The sequence below is a fragment of the Zootermopsis nevadensis genome, unplaced genomic scaffold (assembly GCF_977971745.1).
Source record: "Zootermopsis nevadensis isolate Lab colony 2312 unplaced genomic scaffold, Znev_1.0 Znev_ptg000001l, whole genome shotgun sequence".
NCBI classification, from domain to species: Eukaryota; Metazoa; Arthropoda; class Insecta; order Blattodea; family Termopsidae; genus Zootermopsis; species Zootermopsis nevadensis.
Genome location: NW_028259133.1, coordinates 4,791,403 through 4,803,683, shown reverse-complemented (window position 1 = coordinate 4,803,683; position 12,281 = coordinate 4,791,403). Strand labels below are relative to the sequence as shown.

At 41.6% G+C, this 12,281-nt stretch overlaps 1 protein-coding gene across 7 annotated transcripts in view; it reads left to right on the top strand.

Moving 5' to 3' along the window:
- The window catches only part of Rtel1 (Regulator of telomere elongation helicase 1), a 52,836-nt gene that overhangs the window by 32,248 nt on the left and 8,307 nt on the right, over positions 1–12,281 (top strand). For 6 of the 7 annotated variants that reach the window (XM_087353824.1, XM_087353939.1, XM_087353744.1 and 3 more), the window contains one exon: positions 477–2,364. The exons of the other annotated variant lie outside the window; for it this stretch is intronic. The gene's annotated coding sequence lies outside the window, so the exon portion shown is untranslated. Of the gene's footprint in view, positions 1–476; positions 2,365–12,281 lie in introns of those variants that run through there. 7 annotated transcript variants of the gene reach the window in all.

The window sequence follows — 12,281 nt, the reverse complement described above, 5'->3', positions numbered from 1 at the left end:
ATTGAACCTGCGTGATAACCTGTTTTGTCAAAATGGGAAATTAGAAATTGGAACGCGTGTTGGTTCACTGGTTTTACAAGAGTAGTAAGGCCAATATTTCAGGATGTTACAATAATAGGCCTATTGTGAATCCTTAAATGGTAGACTGCTAATTATATTATATTTAACAATTAGAACAACATTAATGTTTAAAGTATCTTGCGTCTTCGTCCCTTATATGTCAAATCATTGTCACAGTCTGTTATCAGACACCCGCAATGCAATTTACAATTGTTTCTTTGGACCTATCGCAACTTTTCGGAAGTTCTTATTCTATTTATACTTCTGCCCACGTTCCGGTGGAATAAGAAAGAGCCGAGGAAGTCGACTACGATAATTTCCACAGATGCATTTCTTGCATTGAAGAATAAACTCCAGGTTTAAAAAAAACACCTTTCTAGAGGAAATATTGAAATATTTCCTCTCTTCTTTTTCAGAGTCGGACATTATAAGGAAGCCATCCCATTACTTATGTCATTTTGAATCAGTGACAGAAAACCCTGGCCAATACTTTACTTCTTTGTCATCAGAAATGGATGACTGCATTAAGAACGTTGGCAGAAGATACGGTTTATTCATCCGAGAATCTTTAATCGACTTAAGTCGCCCTGAAAACTTGGCTTTATACATGGGTTAAGAACCTTCTTGTTGAGTTCTCACCAAATTCACGAAATTTAACGATTGATTGAACTAGCGCGAACGAACTTTGAAGATAAAATTCAATGAAGTGTCACTTGATGTGTTTTGGATTTCAATAAGGTAAGAGTGTCTTGTGGTATCAGCAAAAGCAGTGAACATCTTACTAAAATTTCAAACTTCTTTTCTCTGTGAACAAGCTTTCTCATCTCTGACAAACATTAAAAGCAGAGAAAGAAATCGTCTGTGAGTGTGTTTGTCAGAAATTCCGCCAAGGATTTAACATTTGTACAGAAAGAAACAAATGCTTAAATGTTATTTTTTACAACGTAAGATGAATATATATATACTGTCTTAATGAGATCTGCCAGTTGTGGTGGAAATAATTTCAAACGTTGGTGGACAGTTTAAGATTGAAACCTTTTAAGGAGTGGTCCTCGTCTTTGTGATTCAAGGACTCGTAAAATAACAGCAAAGGAATTAAAGCAGTTTGCTACCAGCACAAGAAAAATAGGTTAGCCGGATTTTCGTGTCGAACGTGTTACAGCTCTCGTTTACTTAACAGGCAGCAGATGTAAGTTGTTGGTACGAAGGTCACGACATTTTGTCATTCAAACGGAAAATCAGCCGATCACAGAGAGGCCGCAAGGTCTGAGGCTTGGACATTTGGACCGTGGTTCCAATCCCACTCAAGACCGCTGTGTACAGGCAGAGGCCTTGCGACGGGATGATCACTAGTCCAAGGAGTCCTGCTAAATGTCTAAATACATAAAGTAACCTCTCACATGGGAGGAGGCCAAGGCCAAGGCCAAGGATGGAAACACTCATAAAATCATAAATTGTACACCACTTACATTTTTATGTCTCAGTCATCACGCTGTTTGAGTTTCCACTCCACCTTACAATTTCTTTTAGGCCGATTAAATCTAGTAGTCTACGTCAGCAAATTTTAGGCTTAATTTGTGCACCACAGTGCCCCAAAAGTTGGAAAAGTAGGGTTAAAATATCAAAATACAGGGAGAGGGGGCCAAAAGTATTTCGATATTTTCTTTTCGGGTGGAACGCCGTGTGGACTTCTAAGAAGATATCATCGTTTTGGAGAGACATGTTGTTTTAAACCCTGAAGTTGTAGGCATGTTGTCGGTATGTAGGTTACCTGTAAGTCCACACGGCGTTAACTTTAATTACCAGCGAGAGGAGTCTAAGAACGAAACACAGGAGAGAAGAGACAAGAAGCACGGAGGCCAACGAGAAATGAAGAAAAGATCAGAAAACGGAAACGAGAGAACAAAAAATGGATTAAGAGATAACTGAAGAAGCAGAATATATAAATGCTCTGGCTAGAATCGGTTAAGCCCTAGATCCTAGAGCCTAGAAACATAAACTATGAACGAAGTTTGTAATTCGTCCGTCAGAGACTTTTTGTACAATGTCCCAAATATTACAACGATGTAAATAGAATACAGGTAGGACTCGGTTTACGCCGTGGTTAGGTTCCTGAGATTTCCGGCGTAAATTGAAGCAAAAATATAATGGGTACATATGTAAATACATTAGGTTCAGTTCCAAGATTTTCAGTAATCAACACAAAATACTTGGAAAATGTTTTATTTTAAGAAATTTACGAACTGAAAATTGTATAATGTTTAAGAAAAATAAAGAAAACTTACTGCTTTAAAAACGATGAAATAGATGTCTGTTTGGTTCTCTTCTTTTCTGATAATAAGTTACAGTATGGCTGTAGAACTGTATCAATTCCTCTTTTAACGGTTGAACTCCGCTCCCAGTTGGGGTCGTTGTTACAGATGATCTCACATCCCTTATTAATAAGAGCGATAGCCTCTTGCATTGACCTATCGGCGTCCTGTTCTCTAGACACCAGTGCATGTTTGTCACTTCACTTGCAGTTCTTAGTCCATGGTTAATGTAATTTGTTTTCTCTTCTGTTTAATTATTTAAATTTTAGGCCGTAGTTTATCATTTAGTATTATAGTTTTATTACAATGTCGGGACCATCTTTGTCTAGGAAGTCGGGCAGAGTCATGACTCATCACCCCCTCCAATCGTGGCGTAAACCGAGTCCTACCTGTACTTGAAAAATTGCTAAAATCTTTCCATGAATGTGTTTATCTTTGTGTTGTGTAATCGCCACACCCTAAATGTGTTTCAGATAAATTGTTTGCGTATGCAATATTTAGTTAATAATTGACAGCTGTGTTGTAGTAACATGACTTGTTGCGAAAGAATTAGTTCAGTTCGTGTCAAAGATCAAAACCGCATAGAACAAGTTTTCGTTGCACCGTGATACGACTTTCTGGAATGAACTTATGATAACTTTATTTTCCTTCGTGCTATCATTTGTAGAGTCAGGCTAGTAGGAAATATAAATTAACAGTGATACAGCTTAGTGACATACATTATGATCATCTATGTAAAAACTCCGTATAGTAATTAAAGTCCGTACCAACGTTTCAAAGCAACAAACTGCCATCTTCAGAGCTCTTGTGTTTAGTCTAAAACGTTAATTAAGAATTCCTAAAAGTGATGTTTCTTATATCGTGAAAATTTCAGATTCTATTACGTAATATTTCCACCAGGATGAAATCTGAGTCCCTGATGTTTATTATGCAAAGTTGTTTGATACAGCAATTTGTGGTTGCCGATGAACCAAAATACCAGTGGTATTCAACCTTTTTTGTTCGCGTGCCCCCAGATATAATTTCTTTTCGACTTTGTACCCCCAAAGTTGGTGTATAATTCAAGTTATACATAGTATATAATCTACATCTAAAATAAATTAAATAAATTACTTTACTGATTATTCAGTGTTTATCATAAAATAATATATATATTTTTTAAAATTTCACGTGCCCCGTAAGATGTCTTCGCGTACCCCAGGTTGAATACAACTGGTCTAGATGAGTGAACGTGACGAATCAGCGATTGTTTCTAAATTAACAAACTGCACTACATTGCGCGCATTTAACTAGTCTACCAAGTCTCTGACCCCAGCAAAATCTAGGAAGGTTAAAGTCGCTCGGCTACTCAATAAATTCGCCATCTTTTGTGGAACGCCAAATTGCATTATCGCGTTTGGCGCCCACTATTATTCTGTGTCATTAAATAGTAACGTATCCGGTCAAGATTATCACACTACAGGTAGCCCTCGATTTGCGTCGGGGATGCGTTCCTGGACGAACCGGCGTAAATTGAAACTCTTTTATAATGTAAATCAATGGGAAGTCAATGACATGCGTTCCCAGCATCCAAACATTGACGAGTAATATAATGGCATTACATTTAAAGCTCTGAAATAACGTAAATAAAATAAAGGGAATTTAAAAAAAATATATTTTATACACTTACAATCGGCAATTCGTTGGTCCCCGCGTTTGACTGTGATTCTTTCATGTGACTGATGTGTACAGTCATCTCTGCTGTCATGCGATAGTTGCATTCATATAAGACGCCGACCTATAGAAAATCGCGTAGTAAAAATAACCCCGGGACCTCCGCAGAGATTAAATTAGTCCTTTGAAAGTTTAAAGCGCCAGGAATTAAATTGCATAAGAGCAAACTCGCATATGCAAAAGTTTGCATTTCACAAACAGCTTTTACCGATTCATCGATCTCGTTGGAGCAAATTCGCGTTAACGAAACGTACGTAATTGCAGAGATTACTATATTTATAATTTTTATTATAAATCAGTGATGTAAGAATTACGATTTAGTACGAGATACATTTTAAAACGTTATAAATAATAGTTAAATATATTTTTCTCACTTTTTGACTTTCTGGTTTCAAAATCGGCGAAAATTGAACCGGCGCAAATCGAGGGCTGCATGTATATTCGTTTAATTCAATTCATCTTCAATGCATCTACTCGTGACGTCATCACATGGCGACGTCATGGCTCGCGATTGCCTGCACGCATGTAATAACTCGAGTATGGCTTGGTGGATTTTCGTGAAATTTTGTATGGACGTTATGCCATTAGATTTGAAGGAGACTGGATTTTGTTGGCCCAGGGTCCGGTGGAGGGCTTTGGTTAGTTCGGTGATGAACCTCCGGGTTCGTTAAGCCATCTGGTTGGTTGGGTCCACTAATTGGGAAGCCTGAGGGGAAGAGACCTCTGGAGAGACCTAGACGTAGATGGGAGGATAATGTCAGGCGAGATCTATGGGAGATAGGAGTTGAAGGAGACTGGATTTTGTTGGCCCAGGACAGGGTCCGGTGGATTGCTTTGGTTAGTTCGGTGATGAACCTCCGGGTACGTTAAGCCATCTGGTTGGTTGGGTCCACTAATTGGGAAGCCTGAGGGGAAGAGACATCTGGAGAGACCTAGACGTAGATGGGAGAATGTCAGGCGAGATCTGTGGGAGATAGGAGTTGAAGGAGATTGGATTTTGTTGGCCCAGGACAGGGTCCGGTGGATTGCTTTGGTTAGTTCGGTGATGAACCTCCGGGTTCGTTAAGCCATCTGGTTGGTTGGGTCCACTATTTGGGAAGCCTGAGGGGAAGAGACCTCTGGAGAGACCTAGACGTAGATGGGAGGATGTCAGGCGAGATCTGTGGGAGATAGGAGTTGAAGGAGATTGGATTTTGTTGGCCCAGGACAGGGTCCGGTGGATTGCTTTGGTTAGTTCGGTGATGAACCTCCGGGTACGTTAAGCCATCTGGTTGGTTGGGTCCACTAATTGGGAAGCCTGAGGGGAAGAGACCTCTGGAGAGACCTAGACGTAGATGGGAGGATGTCAGGCGAGATCTGTGGGAGATAGGAGTTGAAGGAGATTGGATTTTGTTGGCCCAGGACAGGTTCCGGTGTATTGCTTTGGTTAGTTCGGTGATGAACCTCCGGGTACGTTAAGCCATCTGGTTGGTTGGGTCCACTATTTGGGAAGCCCGAGGGGAAGAGACCTCTGGAGAGACCTAGACGTAGATGGGAGGATGTCAGGCGAGATCTGTGGGAGATAGGAGTTGAAGGAGACTGGATTTTGTTGGCCCAGGACGTGGTCCGGTGGATTGCTTTGGTTAGTTCGGTGATGAACCTCCGGGTTCGTTAAGCCATCTGGTTGGTTGGGTCCACTAATTGGGAAGCCTGAGGGGAAGAGACCTCTGGAGAGACCTAGACGTAGATGGGAGGATAATGTCAGGCGAGATCTATGGGAGATAGGAGTTGAAGGAGACTGGATTTTGTTGGCCCAGGACAGGGTCCGGTGGATTGCTTTGGTTAGTTCGGCGATGAACCTCCGGGTACGTTAAGCCATCTGGTTGGTTGGGTCCACTAATTGGGAAGCCTGAGGGGAAGAGACCTCTGGAGAGACCTAGACGTAGATGGGAGGATGTCAGGCGAGATCTGTGGGAGATAGGAGTTGAAGGAGATTGGATTTTGTTGGCCCAGGACAGGTTCCGGTGTATTGCTTTGGTTAGTTCGGTGATGAACCTCCGGGTACGTTAAGCCATCTGGTTGGTTGGGTCCACTATTTGGGAAGCCTGAGGGGAAGAGACCTCTGGAGAGACCTAGACGTAGATGGGAGGATGTCAGGCGAGATCTGTGGGAGATAGGAGTTGAAGGAGATTGGATTTTGTTGGCCCAGGACAGGGTCCGGTGGATTGCTTTGGTTAGTTCGGTGATGAACCTCCGGGTTCGTTAAGCCATCTGGTTGGTTGTTTCCACTAATTGGGAAGCCTGAGGGGAAGAGACCTCTGGAGAGACCTAGACGTAGATGGGAGGATGTCAGGCGAGATCTGTGGGAGATAGGAGTTGAAGGAGATTGGATTTTGTTGGCCCAGGACAGGGTCCGGTGGATTGCTTTGGTTAGTTCGGTGATGAACCTCCGGGTTCGTTAAGCCATCTGGTTGGTTGGGTCCACTATTTGGGAAGCCCGAGGGGAAGAGACCTCTGGAGAGACCTAGACGTAGATGGGAGGATGTCAGGCGAGATCTGTGGGAGATAGGAGTTGAAGGAGACTGGATTTTGTTGGCCCAGGACGTGGTCCGGTGGATTGCTTTGGTTAGTTCGGTGATGAACCTCCGGGTTCGTTAAGCCATCTGGTTGGTTGGGTCCACTATTTGGGAAGCCTGAGGGGAAGTGACCTCTGGAGAGACCTAGACGTAGATGGGAGGATAATGTCAGGCGAGATCTGTGGGAGATAGGAGTTGAAGGAGACTGGATTTTGTTGGCCCAGGACAGGGTCCGGTGGAGGGCTTTGGTTAGTTCGGTGATGAACCTCCGGGTTCGTTAAGCCATCTGGTTGGTTGGGTCCACTATTTGGGAAGCCTGAGGGGATGAGAACTCTGGAGAGACCTAGACGTAGATGGGAGGATAATGTCAGGCGGGATCTATGGGAGATAGGAGTTGAAGGGGACTGGATTTTGTTGGCCCAGGACATGGTCCGGTGGAGGGCTTTGGTTAGTTCGGTGATGAACCTCCGGGTTCGTTAAGCCATCTGGTTGGTTGGGTCCACTATTTGGGAAGCCTGAGGGGATGAGACCTCTGGAGAGACCTAGACGTAGATGGGAGGATAATGTCAGGCGGGATATATGGGAGATAGGAGTTGAAGGGGACTGGATTTTGTTGGCCCAGGACATGGTCCGGTGGAGGGCTTTGGTTAGTTCGGTGATGAACCTCCGTGTTCGTTCAGCCATCTAGTTAGTTAGTTAGCCTTCCCATTTGTTTTAGCGTGTTTGTGCTAGCAATCGATTTACCAACACGAAACGTCACAAAATCACTTGTTATTAGCTGGAACGAGAATAAGTCGTTATTGCGCAAGCATTTCGCTCGTTAAAAGGAAGGAAGTTGGAATACCTCGGATTCATTTTTATGACTTGTTCAAGGAAACGTAATACCGCGCATTTTGTGGCATTGCGAAAAAGAAAATATTTTAGAAAAAATATTAGCGCACTAATGGTAACATTGCTTCAGTAATTTTACACATGCATTACGATGGTTGACCGTATTAAATACACCTACATAATCGCAGTGGGATTAAGAGTTGATTTAAGTAAATAAATACAGAATTCAGTCATGCATTATAATTTCAAATGCTACGCATTTCCACTTCTAAAACATTTCCTTAAACAACCACAAAACTTCGCATCGTCGACGTGTCTGTAGGCTTAATGTCAAACATACAAAAATATATTTGAGACTTTCGCGGCGGGTAAAATCAATAAAATCTTCTCGGGCAGTCAGCACCATTAACTGGTTACCGTAGTAACCCGACGTTTCGGGAACCAACTGTCCCCATCATCAGGGTTCTGATGATCAGGCTGATTGCCCGAGAAGATTTTATTGATACAAAAATATTGTTTATGTCCATAGTATTTATAGGTGTCTTTGATAAACATCCATCGAAAATTTCACGTAAGAAATGGTAATTCATTTTGACTATTATTATAAAACTGGATGCTAAATAATATATAAACTCAGAGCCGTACTTACACGCCAGCCTGGGGCCCCGCACATATAGGAGGCCCCCCAATAAAGTTAATTTTAACAAAAAGTAAAAAAAAATTACTACGTAAAAATTACAATTATAAATATCAGGGGCATGCAAAGGTACTTGAGGCCCGGGTGCAAGAAGAATTCGGGCCCCCTTACTTATTTGAGATAAGAAAATATTAAACCAAATCGGGAGACCGGGGCACGCCAAACATTTCCTTTCGTCTTATTGTCTGCAGGTTTCTATATTTCTGTGGCAACCAATGACAAAATTATATTATTATTTCTAATTAAAAATATTACAAACTTTTGCTTTATCGATCGGGGCCCCCTAGATTCGGGGCCCCGGTGCGCCGTACTCAGCCCTTATAAAGATGATATATTTTTTTTACAAAAAGATGATGTGACATGAGGAGCTACTTGTGAAAGGGTAGTGTCATGAGATTTTCGACCGGTCCCAACCCAGCATCGTGAGGAAATTGGGGAGCTACAATGGGTAGCGTAATCCGGTCAGGAAAACTAGCAATGGCTGGGGGTTCGTCGTGCTGACCACACGTCACCCTATATCTGGTTGGATGATCGTTCATCTCTGCTTTGGCATGTGAACGTGAGGCCAGCAGTCAAGCTAGTCGGCTTTGGCTCTCAGAGGGCTCTTACGCCACGGATAATTATTATTATTAAGTGAAATGGCGCTGGTCACGGAAGCCAGGAACACGGCGACGGTAGTCGATGCGCTGACCACGTGATGACCCGCCAAGGCCGAATGGCTGGTCGTACCCTCAGGGTCTGTTGCGACACAGAGTTTAGTTCAGCATTTTTCTTTATACACCGTATTTCAAAAGTAGCTTTACAACTTCGCAGGAGAATATAAATTTATTTAAATGACATGCGCAATATTTTTAAATTCACAAATTTAGCCAAACACATCAAGTTTCACGCACATAAACTGTAGTACCGAAAACTGGCTCGTAAGGAATTTTATACGGAAATGTTACGGCGGGTTGAAGATGACGAAGGATTTCTGGACTCCGTAATTTTCAGTGACCAAAGCACGTTCCATGTCACTGGTAAGGTCAACACCCACAACTGCAGGATTTGGGGTAGTGAAAATCCTCGTGCCTTCCTGGAACATGTTCGCGACAGTCCAAAAGTTAATGTGTTTCGCGCCCTCAGCAAAGATAAAGTGTACGGCCCCTTCGTTTTCGTGAAGAAGACCATTACCGGCATTGTGTATCTGGACATGCTCCAACAGTCCCTCATTCCTCAACTTGACGAAGATGAGCAGGAAGGACGCATTCACTCCCATCATTACCTCGGAGAAGTGCGCGAGTACCTCAACGACCGTTTCCCAGGTCGGTGGGCCACCTCGTTCCCCGGATCTAACACCCTTAGATTTTTTCTTGTGGGGGATTTGTTAAAGATCGAGTGTACGTGCCACCCTTACCTGCAAATGTGGCCGAACTCCGAACTCGAATTACCGCCCCAGTTGCTGAAGTGACACCGGAGATGCTACACCGCGTGTGACAAGAAATTGGCTACAGATGGGACGACTGCCGCATAACAAATGGTAGTCACATTGAACCATAAAAATCCGATGGACATAAAACTTGAAGTGTTTGACTACATTTCTATGTTCTGAAATTATATGTTTCTCGTATCAGTTCACCAATATCTCGCCCTCAAGTTGTAAAGCTAATTTTGAAACACGCTGTATTTCGCAGTATTACAACGTTTGTGTCTAAACAGATTTTTTTAACACTCTGGTATTTTTAAAGGGGCTCCCGCAAGAGCTTAGCGCCTCGGGCCCCGAGAAGTGTACGTATAGTCACGTATAAAATGTTTCGCGCGACCTTAACTTTGCCTTTACGATATGTTCAACATTGTCTGCATTACACCTTTGTCGGTATCAAACCAGGAAATAATAAAATGAATTGTAAAGTGCAATGAGGAAATGTTGCATATGAATTTAACCTTATATATACATTTGAAATTCTGATGACAACTGGTGCATCTGAGCACTAATTAGGATACGTACCACTACATCTGATAGAATATCAGGTTAGCAGCTATATAATTGCTCAGTTTATTTCGAAATAAAATAATTTCATTGGTTGGATTTGTCACATGCATGACCTTAGTTTGGATTGGTTGAAACATAACACGTCATTCTCGTTTTCAAAACTGCATTCGCGTTTCTTATGTCATCATTTTCTCGACTCCTAGACCAGCATCAATAACAAATATAAGCGAAGACTCAATATAGTGGTAAGTAAGTCAACCATACGCTAAGACAGTTTCTTTTGTAACGGTAGAGATAAGCACTGGAAAGCTAACAGATACATTCTAGTAGTAGCTTAAATTTCTATAAAAACTGTGAATTACGATTGTCAAAATGAATTTATAACAAGAAGATATCCGTCTTCTGGGTTGTTGCGCTGTGTAGTCTGGTCGATGTTAACCAACGTTTCAGAGGCCATACTGCCTCCGTCATCAGGGCGATGACGGAGGCAGTATGACCTCTGAAACGTTGGTTAACATCGACCAGACTACACAGCGCAACAACCCAGAAGACGGAAATCTTCATACTCATCGCCCTGATGATGGAGGCAGTATGATCTCTGAAACGTTGGTTAACATCGACCAGACTACACAGCGCAATAACCCAGAAGACGGATATCTTCATACTCACCGCTGTGAGAACCTCAAGTCTTACAATTTATAACAAACTTCCTGTTATATAAATGAATCCAAAATGTCTGGTCATACTAGTATCATGGGTTATAAAATAATGTTCATTACTGCGTTTATATCATAAAATCAAGACTGAAATTCTGTGCTTTGATCAACTGTTTAGATTAAGTTGGATTTGAGGTTTTCACGGTAGTGAGTCTCCGAAGATTTCTGTCTTCTGGGTTGTTGCACCGTGTAGTCTGGTTGAAGTTTTCCGACGTTTCAGAGGTCCATGCACGGCGCTACAACCATCTCTTTAGATGTTTATAAAACACAAAGCAATTACTTTATGTATCATATTTCCTAGAATACGCGTAACTGAAGTGATATTTTGATTAATAACTACATATATTTTACAATTAAGATCGGATGAATGGTCCTAGTATTTTGGTCATGAGTGTCTTCTGTATTTTATCGCTGGCTAAAAAATTGCTGTAAACATACTTTAAAGTCGAACATTAGGGCCCTTTATTCGTGTAAACATATGACAGACACTAAAGCGAACGTGATTAAAACAATTGTCATTAACACTAATTAACTCATTCACGCCATGATCGCACTTACACTTCTCGAGGCGCTAAGCTCTTACGAGGCCCCATTTAAAGATACCAGAGTCAAAAAATAAAATAAATCTGAAAAAAACAATTATTTTTACCGATCTGTTTAAACACAAACGTTGTGATGCTGCGAAATATAAAGAAGAATTATGATTTGTAATAATTGCGTGTATGGTTGTAGAAATTATTCCTGTAACGTCTTTTCGAGAAAAAAAATACAATAATTGTAAAATGGCATTTCACATCCTCTTTTTGTAAAAAAGAATACCGTCTTTATAAGGGCTGTGAAAATGGGGGGTGCGCTGAGTACGGCGCACCGGGGCCCCGATCGATAAAGGAAAAGTTTGTAATATTTTTAATTAGAAATAATAATATAATTTTGTCTTTGGTTACCACAGAAATATAGAAACCTGTATTGTAATTTTTACGTAGTAAATTTTTTTTGTCAAAATTAACTTTATTTGAGGGGGGGCATATCTGCGGGGCACAGGCTGGCGCCTGTGCCTAGGTACGGCCCTGTGTCCGTCTGTATATCTATCCGTACCCATGAAACAACTCGACAACTGAGAAGTTGATTTTGACGAAATCTTTCCGTTTGAATTTTCATACTGTATAATTTTAACGGTCACTTTTCGTAATAGCCTGAATGTCATTCCGATTAATTAAGCACCAGGGACCCATTTACCATTACCTTAGATCGTAATTTTTTTTACTTTGTTTAATTGGCAACACACCACATAATTCTACTATCCGTATCCTCGTTTTAAGCTCTGTTCACATCCGTGCGGAGCGCCTACTAAAATAATTTCCTATCTGTCTGTCTGACAACTCAAGAATTCCTGAGCAGGTTTTCAGGAGATGCTATTTTAGGTTG